Source organism: Dendrobates tinctorius, unplaced genomic scaffold (assembly GCF_039654945.1).
Source record: "Dendrobates tinctorius isolate UK_male_01 unplaced genomic scaffold, ASM3965494v1 ptg000162l, whole genome shotgun sequence".
NCBI classification, from domain to species: domain Eukaryota; kingdom Metazoa; phylum Chordata; class Amphibia; order Anura; family Dendrobatidae; genus Dendrobates; species Dendrobates tinctorius.
The window spans coordinates 57,572,852-57,578,335 of NW_027361829.1; positions in this window are offsets into that span (position 1 = coordinate 57,572,852).

A 5,484-nucleotide genomic window follows, 5' to 3' on the forward strand; every position below is an offset into this window, starting at 1 on the left:
CTTCTCTCTATCTTCAGGAGCCATGGGTACCTGCCAATAGCCACTGGTCAAGTCAAGAGTGGAGAAATATGCAGCGGAGCCAAGAGCCATGATGGATTCCTCAATCCATGGAAGAGGATAGACGTCTTTGTGCGTAACAATGTTCAGCTTTCTGTAGTTGACACAAAACCTGATGTTACCATCCTTCTTCTTCACCAGGACAATTGGTGCAGCCCATGGGCTTTGATTTTCTCGAATGACTTTAGAATCTTTCATCTCCTTTAACAGCATCTTTACTTGCTGATAGTTAGCAGGAGGTACTGGACGGTGTCTTTCCTTGATAGGAGGATGATCACCTGTTTGGATTCTGTATTGTATCAGAGATGTCCTGCCAAAGTCAAGTGGGTGCTTGCTGAAAGCTTGGCTGTGTCGTTTAGCAACTTTGGTGACTCCCTGGATGTATTCGATGGGAGTGTTAGCATCTCTGACATTAAGTTCATTCCACCAGAAGGTAGTGGGTGTATTAGAGCCTTTGGGAGCAGCTTTCATCGACTTTTGATGAGCGAGTGTCTCATCATCTAGGATGTCTTCAGGATCAAGGCTGTACAGTTGAGCAACTGAATTAAACTTGTATAGCTCGATGGGTGCATCACTCAGGTTGATTAGCCGTACTGGTATTCTACCGTTTGAGACAGTGACGATACTTCTGGCAGCTTTTATCGGGGGCTGTCCTTCCATTGGGATGGAGTCGAGAAGTGCTTCATAGTATTTGTTGTTAATTCCTGGTCGGGCTTGGCACCAGACTAAAGTCTCGCTGTTGGCCGACAAGGCAACTGGTTGTGCGTTGGTGATACGCACACGCCAGATCTCACCTTTACAGTTGGCAAACTTCTGTTGGGCACAGAGCACCTTGATGGTCCTTTGAACAGCTTTCCTGTAAGGGGGAGAAGCAGAAGGGAGAGAAGCATGCAAGGCAGCGAGCAATTCAGGAAACACATGACACATAACATTCATGCCTAGCACAACTGCTGTTGTATCTCCCTTAGCCTCAGTAACAATTACACCTTGACCTGGTAACTTATGATCCCCAATTTGGATGATGGGTTCCCAGTAGCCTAGCTGGGGAACAAATTGACCATTACTTGCAATTACACGTAACTTCGCTTTGCCCACTGGATTCAGAATATCATAGTCCCAATTCGTCTCAAAAGTTCGGCGGCCAATGGTGGTAATTTGTGAACCAGTGTCTAACAAAGCTTCCAAGGGTACACCATCAATCCATATGGTTATATACGGGCATTTGGAGACAAACCGGGAGACCCATTGTGACGGTCCCTCTGAGCCTTTGGATTCACCTCCCGATGGGCGGCCCTCGGCCTCAGGGGTGACCCGTTTAACTTATTGCATTGATACTTATAGTGCCCAGGATGCTCATAATAAGTACAGTAGACACAATCTCCAGATGGAAGCCCTCCAGCACCTGGGCAACTATAACGTGGTTTTGGGGACACTGCCCAACTTACAGATGACTCGCGTGGGGCAGGGGAATGGCTTTTTAGTTCCTTTAAGGCTTGGCATACAGAGTCAAGGACTTGGACAAGTGCATCTGTGGTAATCGGAGTATGACCGAGAGTAGGGGCTGGCACGTATTGTGTGGCCTGCATAAATGGAGCAGGTGAAGGTGGAGATACAGTGGATATTCCGGCAGCCAGGTCTAAAGAACTAGGAGCAGGAGCATAGTGGGTACCCACTACCCACAAGGCTAGAGCTTTAAAGTCTAATAAAGTTGTGCTGGTGTTTTGTGCTGCTAGCAAGCAGAGTTGACTTTGTACGAGTCTGGAATCCACACCTTCTATGAATCTGTCAGTGATTATGTTTTCTGTAACAGCAGAATCTAGTTTGTCAATTTCCTGTACAGCCCAGTATGCAGACTGAAGGGCTAATGCGTAGTCCCGGAAAGTCTCACCTGGTTCCTGACATCAGTTGTAAAATTTTAGATGAACAAGGTAGGCGACTGGCGATCAAATTCTTTTCTCAGGCAGATGAGGATCTGTTCTACACTGGTCTTTTCAGTAGATGGCCTTCTTCAGCGGCTGGACTTTCAAACTGGGCCAGGAGAAGTTGTACCCGCTGATGGGGAGAAAGTGAGAAGAGTTCAAGAGTGTACATTAGTTTTTCTTTGAACCCAGCAAGTGTATGGGGATCGCCTCTGTAGATTGGGAGACTAGAGGTTCCTATGAAGAATGTCATGCCAGTGGTCATGACAGGGGTTGGAACCGGGTTGTCGGCATTAGCCTGTGAAACTGGAACACTAGCTGATGACGATGATGGTGTAGAGTTAGTGGACCCTGCCTGGTCATTATGAAGAGGGTCAGACATTTTGGTGTTAATACCAGTACTGTCTCTTTAAGAATAAGGACGACACTGTAACTTGAAGAAATGCACAATTATACAGCAACACAGTTTGTGAAATGGAAGGCTTCCCCTCTTGAATATAGCACTGCTGGAAATGAGAATTTGCACTTATCTGTATAACTTGAGAGGCAGGAGAGGAGTGAGGCTGTTGCAGAAGTCAGTCAGTGTTTGCAAAACAGGCAGGCATCGTCCAGCCGTGAGAAACACGAGGATCACAGTTCTTGGCTTCACGCACAAATACAAGCAGCAGCAACAAGACAGTCTTTAGCAGTATTCACTATCAAGATAGAGGTTCATGAGCAGTGCTGGGACTTGTAGTGCAGTAACTGTAAACAGGCTCAGAGGAATAGATCCTGTTCGTGACACCATTTTTTCAGCCTTGCAATGACCAGGCTGAACGTTCCCTGCTATCCACCCCCACACGGTGTCCGCAGCCGAAGGAATTATGACACACACCAGTCTCGGGGATAACAGTTGCTTTTACTTCAGCAGGAACGGGAATTTTAACTTGGAACAAATAAGGAACAGTCTTTCATGGGTAGTCCACGGCAAACACCCTCGCACCTCTCCAGTCCATCCTTAACTCTGCTGCCCGACTAGTTCATCTCTCTCCTCGCTACTCCTGCGCTTCTCCCCTCTGCCAATCTCTTCACTGGCTCCCATTCCCGCAGCTTATCCAGTTCAAATTACTAATACTGACCTACAAGGCCATCTATAACCTGCCTCCCCCATATGTCTCTGAACTAATCTCCCGATACCTTCCCTCACGTAATCTCCGGTCCTCCCAAGACCTCCTTCTCTCCTCCACACTTATTCGCTCCTCACCCATCTGCCTCCAAGACTTCTCAGAAAAGAATCCTGCATTGCGCAGGCGTCGGGAGAGGTCTGGTGCCTGTGCACTGCAGTATTCTGCTCTGCCCTCAACAGTGCAGAGCAGTGTGCCTGCGCCGGAGCCACTACAGGAAGGGAAGAAGCGGACGGCATCGTATGAAGATGGGAGGCATCGGACCGGACCCCGACACCCATCGGACTGGATTGCCCTCTCCGGTGAGTATAATCTAACGTGTTTTTCTTATCTTTCAGGTTACATCGGGGGCTTATCTACAGCATTACAGAATGCTGGCAGCTGATAGTCAAAAAAAGGGTGACAGATTCCCTTCAAGAGCACTGGACAATGTGTTTTGGTATTTTACAGAGGTAGGTAGACACAGCAATTAGAGATTACAGACCTGTACTTGGGGTGTTCTCCACAGCGTGTCACGGCACGTGCACAAGTACTTATAGGTGAATGTAGAAACTGTGGTGAATCCTGTTATTTAGACTTCAGATGTGGTGAATCCTGTCGGCAATACTTTACATGTGCTGAATCCTGTCAGCAATACTTTACATGTGGTGAATCCTGTCAGAAATAGAATGATGTCTGTACAGGTTAGAGGGATATCAGGCTTTTACGTCTGCAGGAGATCTTGAGGTAAAAGCCTCCTCCATGTGTGTTCTGCTCTCCCTGATGGCATCCCTCAGACTAAAGAACATTCTAGGCTTGCCTGGAAAACAGCTCCTCCTATTGACCATGTGATTAGGAGCTGGCCAGTAGGAGACCGAGTTCACATCTCAGATCCTTACAAAACAATAATTCAGTCATTGTACCATTAGATGTTGACAGACCACAGCAAATGAGAAATGCATTGCATCTAAAATGAAGGTGACTAGAAATGGAGAATTACACCTCACAAATAATGTAGAGAGCCAGTTGGAGAGTGAGCTTTAGTGTACAGAAGCTACTCACAATTCAGTATTACTTAAAGGGACAGATACACTCTGGACTGGGTCACAACATGTACACATACAGTAAGCAGATACACATACATTATGCAGACATTCACAAATACAGTACGCAAACATGCACACATACAATACGCTTGTCTCCTGTCTTGTTTCCTGTCCAGCATCTCTGGTGGCATGTGGCTATGCAGAGTGCTGCTTGGTGGCTGTCACTTTAACAGACATGGTCGCACAGTGCACTGTATGGCTGTGTCTGCCAGTAGTGACGCGGCGGCCCGCGCTGCGCCTTTAATTTCGCTTGTGTGTCAGCCTGGCCGCATCACTAGTGGCAGACACAACCACACTGTGCACTGTGCGTAACCATGTCTGTCAAATTGATGGCCATCAAGCAGCACCAAAGAAAAACAGGTGGCCCTGCACCGCTGCTGGGGGCGTGGCCCAGGCTCCCTTCACCCTGGCCCAGCCTGGCCCTGGACTGGACCGAGCAAAAATGGATGCTGGTACGCAGCAACCGTCGTGTGGTGGTGGGAATGTGCCCCTGACGGCAAGTGGTCACCCTGTTTGTCCAGGCCCCGGCACTTGCCTGAGTTTACTGAGTGGTGACGATGGCACAGGGCTGACTCACTATCCCTTTAGCTTCTGCAACAATGCTAGCAGCACTCATACGTATATTTTGAAAAGACAACCTCTGAATATGACACTGAACACGTGCAGTCAACTTTTTTGGTCAACCATGGCAAGGCCAGTTCTGAGTAGAACCTGTCTTGTTACACTGCTGTACGGTCTTGGCCACCGTACTACAGCTCAGTGTAAGGGTTTTGGCAATATTCTTAAATAAATGAAGCAGCGACTCAAGGAGAAGTCATTATTATGGGGGACTTCAACTGCCCTGAAATACATTGGGGAACCGAAACCTGCAGTTCCGGCAAAGGTAATGGGTTTTTGACAACTATGAGAGACAATTATCTTTCACAACTGGTTCAGGACCCAACAAGAGGGGGGGCACTGCTAGACCTAATATTAACCAACAGGTCAGACTGCATATCAAATATAAGGGTTGAGTGTCACTTGGGTAATAGTGATCACAAAATAATTAAGTTTTCATGTATCCTTTAATAAGATGTGTAGTAGAGGGGTTACAAGGACACTAAACTTCAGGAAAGCAAATTTCCAACGGATGAGAGATGATCTTGGTGCAATTAACTGGGACGATATCCTGAGACATAAAAATACACAAAGAAAATGGGAGACATTTATTAGCATCCTGAATAGGACCTGTGCACAATATATACCGTATGGGAATAAACA